Source organism: Schistocerca serialis, chromosome 1 (assembly GCF_023864345.2).
Source record: "Schistocerca serialis cubense isolate TAMUIC-IGC-003099 chromosome 1, iqSchSeri2.2, whole genome shotgun sequence".
NCBI classification, from domain to species: Eukaryota; Metazoa; Arthropoda; class Insecta; order Orthoptera; family Acrididae; genus Schistocerca; species Schistocerca serialis.
Window position 1 is genome coordinate 1167642088 of NC_064638.1, and position 12121 is coordinate 1167654208.

The 12121-nt window shown below is 39.1% G+C and overlaps 1 protein-coding gene across 1 annotated transcript in view; it reads left to right on the forward strand.

The window, feature by feature from the left end:
* The window catches only part of LOC126418476 (mitogen-activated protein kinase 1), a 363697-nt gene extending 352052 nt beyond the window's left edge, over positions 1–11645 (forward strand). The window contains exon 8 of the mRNA XM_050085252.1: positions 8708–11645. The gene's annotated coding sequence lies outside the window, so the exon portion shown is untranslated. The remainder of the gene's footprint in view (positions 1–8707) is intronic.
* Positions 11646–12121: the final 476 nt, after the last annotated feature.

Below are 12121 nucleotides of genomic sequence, written 5' to 3' on the forward strand. Positions count from 1 at the left end.
GTTTCTGAGCAATGAAGACTTTCTTTCTAAAGTTGAGTTACCTCAGAACATTATTGCTTATGACACTATTGAATGAAAATATGCAAAATATATCAAATTACTGATTTGTCTCTCCCCAAGATATACAAGCATTCAAAGTGCAAACGAGGCAGAGCTATGTTGTTTGAGGAGTTCCAAAATGTACTTTTTTAAAATTTAACCCTTTCCACTCCAGCGGAAAGTTGCACTCAACATTGTGAATTTTATTTTCCAGTCTAATGTCGAGTGCCATTGGTGATGATTTTTTGTAGCTCTCAGATATGCTCCATTCTCAAATTTGACTGTATAATGCATCAGTGCTTCATAGTACTGCTGTTCAGGGAAACATGTTAACTACGTGTTGAACTATAGCAGTTGTGTTTAGAGAGAGGTTGTAATTATTACATTCAAATTAGTAGACGCAAAATGGCTAGGTTTCCACACACAGTCATTTTGGAGGACGAGATTGTATAGCTTTTAGAGGAATGTCTAAGTGAATATGAGAGTGACAATGATATTGGTGATGAAAGTGATACATTTGTAAACAATTAGAGTCATATGATGATGGAAACAGTCCGTCCTGAAGTGTGTCTAACATCACACATTAAATTTTGTGTTTTTCTCTCTGTTTAAGAGGGTTAATGTCACGTTTTTGTAAGTGTTAATTCATTCAGTCTGTAGCACTGTAGTTGCTCATTCATTTTGTTTTGAAAGCAACTGTCCATTCGTTTAGTAAGCAAGTCAGTCAGGCTCCAATTTTCAGCTGTGATAAGTGTGTGGCTGCAGAGGGGCACATTAAGTGTTTATCCTTTCCTGTGTTTTCCACACCGTATATTTATTAAATTTATTGCGCGCGCGCGCGCGCGGGTGTGTGTGTGTGTGTGTGTGTGTGTGTGTGTGTGTGTGTGTGTGTGTGTGTGTGTGTTCAAGTGGGTTAATTTCGCATTTTTGTAAGTGTAAATTCACTCAGTCTTTAGCACAGTAATTGCTCACTGAACAGCCAGCTAGGTAGCTCTTCAACACGTCAGCATCCATTGGTGACACATCAGGAAGGTAGCAAGTAGCATATCTAGTATTGTCTGCTTTTATAGTTCATTTCTTCATTTAGTCTACTTAGGATGGATAGGATGTGTGCATGCTGTGTCGAGACGCAGGAGCAGCTGGCTGCAGTTTGCAAACAGCTGAACGTATTCTCGGCTACATCAGTCATCATCGGGCTGCTGCCCTGGGGTATAGCAATGGTGAAGAAACTGGCACATCACATGGGACACCTCAGGTGTCACTTGTTTTGCCCATGGGCTCTGTTTCCGAGGCACCCCCAAGTGCACACCATGCAATGGATCTGCCCTCACAGCAGGGTGAGTGGCGGGTGGTAATGCGTTCGCATCATGCGAGGCTGACGCCCAATATGGAGACTGGCCGCCTGGCCTCGCCTCTTAACCCTGTGGGTGTACAGGTGGACACTTCTTCAGCAGGGTCCGAGCAGGCACATGGGGGGGGGGGGGGGTTTACTGGTTATTGAGAGCTTCAATATTAGGCATGGTATGGAGTGTTCAGTGCCGGAGAGAAAGCCAGTGTGCACTCAGTGTGTCTGCTAGAGGGCATCATCCAAGATGTGGAGACAGCCTTGCATGTGACTTTCAAGCATGCAGTTTGCAGTTGTCTGCAAGTTGTGGCTGACGTCGGCACCGACAATGCCTATTGCATGGGTTCTTAGGTGTTCCTCAGTTGATACAGGTGGCTTGCGGAGGTGGTGAAGGCTGCTGGTCTCGCACACAATGTGCAAGGAGAGCTGGCAATTTGTCGCATCATCCCACAGTGGATCGGGGTCCTTTGGGTTGGAGCCGAGTCAGGGTGTATACATTGGAGCCGAGCAGAAAAATGTGTCAAAGGCTTTAGGAAGACTATGCAATGCTTCCGATGAACGTGATGTCACAACTGTTTACATTAAGATTGGTTATAGAAGTTAGGAACAGGCTCATGCGCATGCGCTTAAGGCTACAGAAATGTGGGTGTTGGCTGTGTAAGCACCTAGATGCTATCAAGAAAAATTTTACTGGTGTGCCCAAGTTGCCAGCCTCACGCTTGCGCAGGATTGGAGGGGCGTAAACAGCGGTAATTTCGGAAGGGGGGGGGGGGGGGCGCCGGCGGCGGCTATCAAGTATTGTCCCAGTTCAGAAATATCATAGATCCGGAGCTGATGGGCAGAGCAGTCTGAGTTATAGTGGGGAAGTGGGTAGTCTCCACGTGACCCGTGATCTTGCTGCTTCCTTTTCGTTTAATGTTCTCACATCAAACGAAAACAAAACGGATTTCTGTGGCTGGAAGCTATCAAGTGAATTAAAATATGTTCACATAATTACGGAAGGCAAAATTTGTTATAATTTTCAGATTTTATTTTATTTCCACTTTTCTGACAGTCAAGCATTAATCGCCTTGGAAATTAATGAAGTTGTTTTTGTCGGTATGCTAAAGAAATTTGGCTTTTATTAATCTTTTCCGCTGAGGCAGTCAGTGTATTTGAAACGAAGTGTTTAGTACCAGACTATTGGCTAGGTTCAACTGTTCGCTGCATTTAAAGTGCATGTTTTCATCTTCTTACACGTGTGGCATTATGTCATAATAAAGAACCAAACATGAGATAATACAGTACTGGTTCTCCAAGAGAATTTACATCCCAAAAACCACACTGAAAAGCTTGTAATATCAGGTTGAGGATTACTTCATTGGGAATCTGGACATATGAATGTGCACTTTAAGTACGCACTTTAAATGTGCTTATTCCAATGCTTTTGGGGTATCCTATGATGTCTTGTTTCTTTTATGCCATAATGTATAAGATCTATTAATGTTTTACAATTGCAAACATACGGGTGTCCTCCGTCATCATAGCTGCGCGAGCACGATGGTGCCTGTCATCTGGCACTCTGTGGCAATTGCTGAAACGAACCTACTTCTAACAGATCGTGGGAAAATATTGTGAATGCTGATTTGAAAAGGAATGCTGTCAAAGTAAATTTCCTTTTACACATGTTGAACTATGTGCGAGAATGTACGATGAATTTCTTCAATCACACAAAGTTTGATACTCCTTTAAAAATCAGCTCTTTGATGACGAGCCATTTAGAAGAGTTTCGAGCCCAGCAGATCAGACATTTATCTCGTTATTAAAAATTTTACTGGCACATTTGTGTGATATATCTTAAAGTGTAACACGCGCAAAAAGATCAACATTATATTTGGAAGTTTAGCTTCTCTTGCAGCTTATTAACCTTAGAGACCAACATTATACTTGAAAGCTTTTCTTTTCTTGTAGTAACACTATATATATCAATTTAAACCATTAACTTTTCTTGTTTGTGTGTCCACACTACTTAAGTGATGTTGCTAATTGGCTGAGTACATCATGTGTCCTATGCTCTGAATATCCGCTGTCATCGGCTGGCGAGATCACGTGACATGAGCTATGACTGGCTTACAAAAGCCCATCGCAATCTCGATTTCAATGCTTGTGAAAGTAACATGCAGTTTTTGATGGAATTAGAATTAATACTTTCGTAATACGAAAATATGCAGGGTACATGTTGCTTCACAACAAAGATCTTTCCAAACCCCCCCCCCCCCCCCCCCCCCCTCTTGTTTTATTTTCTAAAGTGCTGGGAAATTCTATGCCTGTGTATAAAGCCATAACCATTCAAATGATCGATAAGTTTTACAGTTCCGAGGGAAAATATACTGTCACTTTACACGGAAAATTATATTTCCACCCGGGAGGAAGTGTACTTTTAGTCGGGAAATCCGGGAATTTGTTTTCCTTGTCCGCATTTACACCCGGTGAGTGGATGGTCTCAACTAAAGGCTGCATCGACTCTATGACGGACTTGGCTGCAGATTTCTAGACCTGTGTTATCGTCTGGGGATTTGTAGGACTCACTTTGATGGGTCAGGTGTCCACTACATAAAGGAAGCAGCTACTCTGGTGACCAGAGTACTTGTGGAGTGTACACAAAGGATTTTTAGGCTAGGTGGTAGTTTGAGGTGCTCCGATGAACGCTCCCCAGTCGATTCACAGCAATGGAAGTCAAACGTCTTCAGAATAAAGACACTTTGACTGTCACCATTTTATCAGTAAACTGTCGAAGTATTTGTAATCAAGTTCTCGAATTTACTATCCTCCAGGAAGGTTCTTGCACTCAAATTATTCTTGGGACTGAGAGCTGGCTGAAACCCAAAGTTGAAATCTCTGAGATATTTAGCGAGTTGTGGAATGTATGTTGGAAAGACAGATTAGAGCCCATAGGAGGGGGAGTTTTCATTGCACTTGGGAGTTTTCATTGCACTTGACAAAAATATTGTCTCTGTTGAGATCGAAATTCAGTGTGACAGTGAAGTTGTCTGGTCACGTATAACAGATGTAAGTGAATCTGGGTTAATTGTTGGATGTTTTCGCCAGCCACCTGATTCTGCTGTGGCAGTTCTAGAGTCATTCAAGAAAAGTCTATGGTCAATAGTATGTAAATAACCACATCATGCAATACTAGTTGGATGCGAGTTTAACCTTCCAGTTATAGACTGTGGCATGTCTATGGAGGCATTGAGGGGGGGGGGGGGGGGGGGGGAGTGCTACAGAGAGAAAGTCGTGTGAAATACTTTTGAACACAGTTTTCTGAAAATTGTCTTGAGCAGGTAGCTTGGCAGCCCACATGCAATGGAAATATCTTAGCCCATGTAGCTACAAATAGACTGGACCTTATCGAAAATTTCGGCATAGAAACGGGGATCGGTGATCATGATGTATAGCCATTATGATTATAAAAGTTAATAAATCAGTCAAGAAGGCTAGGAGAGTGTTTCAGTTAGATAAGCGGTTATTAACACCTCACTTAGACAGTGAATTAGCATCACTTAGTTTCAGTAAGATGGATGTAGCAGAATTATGGGCAAAGTTTAATCAGATTATAAATTGTGGTCTGGAGATTTACCGTTTCTAGCAAGTGGGTAAAGGATGGAAAAGACCCACCATAGTTTAATAACAAAATTGGTAAGAGGCTGAGGAAGCAGAGATTGTTGCACTCTAGGTTCAAAAGGGGACACACAAATGATGACAGTGAAGGTTAGTTGAGATCTGTGCGCCTGTGAAAAGATCTGTGCGCGAAACCTACAACTACTACCACATTTACACCTTAGCAAAAGTTCTGGCAGAGAACCCAAGAAAATTCTGGTCGTATGTAAAATCGCTAAGTGGTTCTAAGGCTTCCATTCAGTACCTCGTTGACCAGCCTGGTGTTTCAGTTGAAGATAACAAAACGAAGGCTGAGGTTTTAAATTTCACATTCAACAAATCATTCACACAGGAGAACCATACAGACATACCGTCATTTGACCATCGGACAGACTCCTGTATGGATGACATAGAAATTAATATACCTGGCATAGAGAAACGACTTAAAGATTTGAAAGCAAATAAATTGCCAGGTCCAGTTGGAACCCCAGTTTGATTTTACAAAGAGTACTCTACGGCATTGGCCCCTTACCTAGCTTGCATGTGTCATGAATTTCTTGCCCACCACAAAGTCCCAGGCGACTGGAAAAAAGCGTAGGTGGCTCCAGTGTATAAGAAAGGTAAAAGAATGGACCCGAAAAATTACAAATCACTATCCCCAATTTACTGTCTGCTGTAGAATCCTTGAACACTTCGTCAGTTCAAATATAATAAACTTTTTTGAGGCTAAGAAGCTTATGTCCATGAATCAACATGGCTTTAGAAAGAATCGTTCATGAAAAACTCAGCTTGCCCTTTTCTCTACTGATATGCTTAGAACTATGTGTGAAGGGCAACAGGCAGATTCCATATTTCTAGATTTATGGAAAGCATTTGGCATGGTGCCCCATTGCTGGCTTTTAACAAACGTACGAGCATTTGAAATAAGTTCACATATATGTGAGTTGCTCAAACACTTCTTAAATAATAGAACCCAATATGTTGTCCTTGTGACAAGTGTACATCAGAGACAAGAGTATTGTCAGGAGTGCCCCAGGAAGATGTAATAGGACCGCTGTTGTTCTCTATATACATTAATGATTTGCCGGACAGGGTGGGCAGCAGTCTCTGATTGTTTGCTGATGATGCCATGGTGTATGGGAAGGTGTTGAAGTTGAGTGAGTGTAGGAAGGTACAAGACGACTTGGACAAAATTTCCAGTTGGTGTGATGAATGGCAGCTAGGCCTAAATGTAGAAAAATGTAAGTTATTGTGAATGAGTAGGAAGAACAAACCTGTAATGTTTGGATACACTATTACTAGTGCCATGCTGGACACATTCAAGTCATTTAAATATCTGGGCGTATCATTGCAAAGTGATATGAGGTGGAATAAGCACGTGAGAACAGTGTTCGGTAAGGGAAATGGTAGACATCACTTTATACTTCTGAGTACTGCTAGAGTGTTTGGGATCCGTACCAGGTCGGATTGAAGGGAGACTTTAAGCAATTCAAAGGTGGGCTGCTAGATTTGTTACCCGTAGGTTCAAACAAAATGTAGGAGATAGGGAGATGCTTCAGGAACTCAAATGGGAAGCCCTGGAGGGACGGTGACATTCTTTTCAAGAAACACTGTTGAGAAAGTTAAGAGAACTGGCATTTGAAACTGACTGCCAAACGATTCTACTGCCACCAACATACATTGCGCGTAAGGACCACAAAATTAAAAAAAGAAAAAGAAATTAGGGCTCATACGGAGGCCTACAGACAGTCATTTTTCCCTTGCTCTATTTGCAAATGGAACAGGAGGGAAATGGCAAGTAGTGGTACAGGGTACCCTCCGCCACGCACTGTATGGTGGCTTGTGGACTATCTACGTAGATGTAGATACACACAGTTCTTCTGTGTATCTTCTCTCTTTCCTCGATCATGAAGATCCCAGACTAAGAAGTAATACTCAAGTTATTTGAAGGTGTTGCACACTATCTCCTTCGTAAATGGACAACACTTTCTGGGGATTCTTCCAGTGAATTTCAGTCTGGCAAATGCTCTTCCTATGATTAACTTTCTGTGATAATTCCAGCTTAAACCACTATGTACATATATTCCCAGATACGTACTGTGACTGTTTCCAGTGATTGTTGAACAATTGCAGTGAAACAATAAATAATCTATCCACCTAGATGTACTGCCCATACCCGCATAGTGTTGATTCTGTGCTGCAGGTCATCCTGCATTCGGTACAGTGTTCTAGCAGGTTAACTTCTCTATTTACGATGACTTCATGTGCAAATAGCCTTTTGTGGCTTCTGACGTTATCCACTAGTTTGTTTATGTATTTTGTGAACGGTAATGCTCCTACAACAATCTCTTTGAGTAAGTGTGAAGATACTTTCATGTGTGAATATGGTATGTGGGAGATCAGTTTGTGAAGTAGGTTTTGGGGTAGTGCCGTACTGAATAGCATAGGTTTGTCTGTTACTGCTGATCAGCCATCCGTGGTTGGCTTGACTGCATTTTAGCGTGGAAGGGTTTGCAGCTATGAAAATGGAATTAGTTTCTGTAGGTGGTAGGTTTTTTGTGGATTGGTGACATTATGGAGCCATTAAGGGGGTTGAGGTCAATGCTCAGAAAATTCTAATGCTGAGCTGAAAAGGGCAAGGTGAAATGAATTGGAGAAATGGTATTAAGGTGATGGAGGAATAAGGGTAGTGCCTTGCTCTTGGGTCCATATCATGAATGTAGCATGAGTGAACCACGCAAGAGCCTTAGGATCTTGGGAGAATAGAAACAATTTCTCAAGGTGATGTGGGTGACAGTGACTGTCCCACAGATTTCTTTTTATATCTTTATTTTGAGTGAATAGTATTTATTAGTAAAGATATAGTTGGCGACAGGTGGGAGTGAATTTAAAGTCAGTAGGACATTGAGAGTTGGGAGTGTTGGTAGTAGAGAAGTGAGTCAGCAGCTTTGTATTATGGATGAAGTATCAAAGACCTGTAGGATTCAGATGAAACAGTTGGAGAGAATAAATAATCAAGAAATAGTCACTATAGACAAGGCTTTAATTTGCTGTTATTTCTATTTTTAACAAAAAACAGTTTTACTGGGCTTTCAAGGAACCAGTGTAGTGTAAGTCCATATATGTTTAATATGTAATCTTGCTGGCTGCTGTAAAGAGTGTTGACTATTGAATACTTAAAGTAATGTTTTTCATAGATGCCATTCTGAGTGTTATTAATATAGAGAATGAACATTCAGTGTGTGGACATTTGTATATCATAGGAAGTACATGTCCAAGGCCTAAAATACTCACCATGGCCTGTTGGAATCGTAATCGTACATGTGTGTATTTTAAAAAAGTCTCCTCTGCCTCTTCCCCCAGTAACAAGTAGTTTTCCTTACTCTGGAAGGGTATCTTAGTATGCAGTGCCATTTGTATATTAAAAGGTGTTAATACATTACCCAACAACTGATTAGCACTTTATTGTGTTTGAAGAGCTGTGGATGGGGGTGTCACATGAGATTTCTCAAAGCAGTGTGAGTGCACTCATCTTCATCCACAGAGACAAACCAGTAGGAATTGTTTGCCTCAGTGTCATTGTTTTAGTAATGATGTGTTCAGTTGTTAGGCTAAGACTGTAAGGCATGTAAACTATTGTGCTTTTCATTTGACATATTTATATTAGCACATCTATTTTCTTTGCAGCTTTGCACAAGCGAAGTGTTTGCTCCACTACATGACCATCACATGTTTCCGGTCGCCTGTGTTCATTAATCTTGTACCATGCTTTGGTATGGGGAAACACAGGAGATAAATGGAGGAGACATATCCTTTTTGCCAGATGTTAAATGGTTCTGCTGGTAATAAATATTCATGTTATTATTGTACAGGACTCAGTAGTATATTTTGGTCATTTGTGTCCTTCTATCTGTGATTTATGTAATTTGATCCTGCCCTCCATCTTTAAACTTATTACATAAATGTATTTTACATTTAGAGTTATGAAAGTAAGTCCTCATCATCACAGATTCATCAAGTCAATTTAAAAAGTGTTAAAATATTTCAAACAGCTCATTACAAGTACATAAATTGCATCTTGATAATTTGTATTCTTCAAACAGTTAACTATACATAATTATTGCTTGTTTCATTCTAGTTTAATGCACAACTAATATTGGACAAATTTGACTTTTAATCAGTGTCACTAAAAAGTGATGGTGACACTGTATTTTTATGAGATGCAGTTTGTATTTGGAGTTTTCGGCTTCCATAACTTCCCATATTTGAACTTGTACCCTGATTGGCTAAAAATCTTTATTTTTATTACCAGTTGAAAAGAAACTTGTGCTCTTTCTATGTGTTGTTTAATTGTGAGAATCAGTGATTGGAGGTTAAGCAATGTGTATTTATTATACATAAAGTGGAAAAGTATCCTAAATCACTATTTCAGTATTTTAAATGTGAAGACTACTGAATATGATTTTTCTTTGTCATTGGTCATATTTTCCTCTACATCATAATCATCATCCATCATCTACATATAACACACACACACACACACACACACACACACACACACACACACACACACACATATTCGCTCTCGCACACTATTTACTTCTATATATCTCTGTATCTATTAGTGTTTTTGTCTTATCTTGTTCATCTAAATGTCTATTCAGAATAATTTTATGTATGCAACTTGTTGCAAAAGACAGAACTGAAGCCTTCGGCTGTATTGGAGAGTAATGCAAACATACATGGATGTATGGCGTGTGATGAGAAGACTAACTGGGAAGCTGGTGCAGCACAGTGAAACACACACTCGCAGTTTCAGTTCTATAGTGGATGAACTGAGTAACTCTACAGTGCTGAGACGAAGTCAGTGTGCTGGCAGCCCAGTTGCAGTATGTGTGTGCATTACACATATGTATTTCAAGAATTATGTGTGCGACAGAGTGATATACAACCAAAAATTGTGAAATTATGTGGCCTAAATACTTTTGGAATTTTCTTCAGATAGTTATTTTAGTGTTGAAAGACAGTTTAGCTATGTTAGGTTAGCAGACCGTGATAGTTCTTTGAATTTTAGATAAACATTTAACTAAATTGCAGAATAATTTTTTGATTCATTACAATATGTCTCAAGGCGACAGTGAGAAGGATGCCATATTATTTTTACAGCTTACCTTGTCATTTAAGAAAACATTGTTGTTCCATTTTATCTACTGTAAACCTATGAGTGTTTTGGCATTTAGTGTACGTGGAGATAGGTGATATTTATGAAGCTTTTTGCGCAAAAATACCATGCTAGTTAGTTAAACTAGTAGATACAAATTTGTTGTATGTAGTGTTCTGTTATATTTTTCACACTGTTAATACTGTATTTATGTCAGTAGATTATAACACAGACTGTTTGTGAAATATTGAGTAAGGAACGTTATAAAAAACCATAGTCACAGTTGATGTCCTGGTCTGCGAAGCATTTGCTGCTTAAATACATTAGTGTTTTGGTTTTGCAGTGAATATGAAAATTTTGTTATGTCTTGAGTAAAAACTTTCATGTGCACTACATTCAGTCCTATTTTGAACAATTACTTTCGTGTATTCATCGTAGGAACACAAAGTTCACTAAATGTTCACGTAGATACAAACTCCTATGATGTGTTTGTACTTCTGCTTTTTTTCCAGCTAGAAGCAGTGAATCTTCATGTAAGGTTTCAACTAGTTGTGGGTTATGAGTTACTCCTTTTGTTCTCTCTTGGAACTTAATTATGTGTTGATGGAGTGGCCTTAAAATCTCTGTGTAATTGGTGGAGTGGCCTTAAGACTTATTCATTGGGTCATAATTAAAATAAACACTTTTATTTCTGGGCTTTTGAGCTGGTAAAGAGAGAGTTTCATCTCCACCTAGAGCTGTCATTGAACAACATTGTTTTGTACTTTGAAATTTAATTAATTATTATTGTATTCAAATGTATAATTTTTGATGAATAATATATACACTGACTGAATAAAAATAAAATGCTGTGTAATCATAATGCCTTTTAAACTCTGCTAACTTCGTTTATGTAGTAAAAATATAGAAAGGCCAAAATTAAGTCAGTCATCATAAAATGAGCCTTATGGATTACTTAGTTTGCAGCGAGGATAATTATTCTGTGGATGGATGTTTCTGTTAGAAGTCTCCCATTGCTTTTACAAGAAGGTACAGTGTTTTGTAATAACAAGTCTTACTCACATAAATATGAATGGAATACATCAAAAATCAGTCACTTTTACCTCCATGTCTGGTGCTGTGATATGTGTGATGTGACATGTATGTACTGGTTAAGAAATCATTCAGATAAAACTATTTTGTACCATTTGTACATTGGTATGTATTCATACTTTACTTTAGTGTGTATAATATATCTTATTGGTGAGCATGGTGTTTTTGCGTATGTTGTCACGATTGTTGTTGTATTAAATTATTCGGAACTGTCTGTTTCTGCAGTGCAGTGGTTTTACTGGTTATCATTCATTTTAGTGAAAAATTTACCATTTCCTCAGTAAATACAGTATTACCATTATCATGATGATTATTATTACTATTATTATACTCATCAAATTGTTGTGCTAAAAATAAAAGCTTTGTTAGCAATGTCAACTCATTCATTTAAACATGTGGCAATCCTGAAGCAATATGTTCTCCGATTTTCAGAGCTACAACAATTTTAATTCTGGGCCAATACTTCATGTTCTGCTATAATCATAAAAAAACCGAGTTTCTTGCTATGGATGTGATTCAAGGTGAATGTCAATTTAGAGTTATGTGAAAGCCCATAGCAAGTTGATATGTACAAGTGGCAGCACAAAAAGTTATAGTTGCTGAAATCTGAATACTGATGATGTTATGCAGGAGCCAATTGCATTACAGAGTCTACACTACTGCTCATAAAAATAAAGGACACTTGGTGATGGTGAGTGTAGCTGAGGGGAGTGTGCCTTATTGACACTCATCATGAAACACACACCCTCTAAAAATCACAAGACAGTCTTGCAGCCATGAGGTAGAGTCGGGAATGGATGAAGAGTGAAATACCTGAATATCACAGAATGTAGTATAGTGACTTTGTA